Source organism: Haliaeetus leucocephalus, unplaced genomic scaffold, assembly GCF_000737465.1.
Source record: "Haliaeetus leucocephalus isolate CR32 unplaced genomic scaffold, Haliaeetus_leucocephalus-4.0 Scaffold373, whole genome shotgun sequence".
NCBI classification, from domain to species: domain Eukaryota; kingdom Metazoa; phylum Chordata; class Aves; order Accipitriformes; family Accipitridae; genus Haliaeetus; species Haliaeetus leucocephalus.
In genome coordinates this window covers 604,677-605,844 of record NW_010972809.1, presented here as the reverse complement: position 1 = coordinate 605,844, position 1,168 = coordinate 604,677, and positions in this window count along the sequence as shown.

Genomic DNA, 1,168 nt, shown 5'->3' with positions numbered 1-1,168 from the left:
TATTCATGGCGGTCAAGACCTCGCGCACCGTAACACAACTGAGTGAAAAGCTTCCCTAAAGCTTTTTCTTCCTATGTCTCTGCCTATCGGTCTAGCTTTTATTTGTTCTGCTTTAACCTGTGTCTAGAAACATGAGAATTTTTTTACTTGCTTTGTAGTTTAAACAAACTGATATTTGTATGTAAAATATGGTAGTCGGGGGTTGAAATCCTTTTGGATCCCGTGCTAACAGGTGGAGCAGCCAGAAGCTACTGGCTGCTCCCAGTCCCGGTTTTTCACACTGCGGCACATGAATACCGAGAGTGTAAATAAACCCCGTACTTACTCCTGACACCAAAACCGCTGCCAGCCTCCGTTTCCATCCATGCTGGTGGTATAACAGATTTGATGTTAGCTTTGGGGTTGCGGGGGGGAAAAACAGTGAGTGATTTACTTCTCACAAAGTGTGAAAGGTGAGAAACTCCACTGATGTCACCGGGTGTCGTCAACCTAGCAGAAAGCAGTATTTTATCCCAAAGCTGACCAGAGGAAACAATCTATTATTTTTGCAAGCAGAGCAATAATTTAGGTTGTATCTTTGTAAACACTCCCAGTAACGGAGGTGCCCTGCCTAGGGAGATAGTGGGAATTCAGGTTTTTTTTTCTCAGCACTTGAGTGTAATAGTTTGAGCCCAGTGTGGGATCTTAATATTCAAAGCTTGTTCTCAAACCCTGCTAAAGGATCCGACCATAAGTTTTCTTGCAAAAACGTGTAACTTATTTTTAGACCTCTTTTTTAGACATTTCAGCTGTTTCCAACCTTTTTTTTTTCTTCCTGATTTAAAAAGTGTTTTTAACTGGTGGTGTGTGGAACAAAAATTTTCACAGCTGTTTTGTCCAACAGCCTTTTCGGTCCCTGGCCTGATTGAATGAGGTGAGGAATCTTCGGGCAGTAACACTGTTTTTTTTCTTTTTTTTTTTTTTTTTATGGCCTTACCATCCCCTTTTACCTGAGTATTATGGGTTTGGGCGGGGGGGGAGGTCTGATGCCGCGGAGGCCTTCAGGGGCCGCCCCGTTTTTCTTCACTATCGCTCACCGCAGGGCGGAGGGGGGGGGAGGGTGTGGAAAATGAGATGAAACACCAAATCCCCGAATTCTCTCGGGGTGCCCCCGCGGCGCCGCTCACCT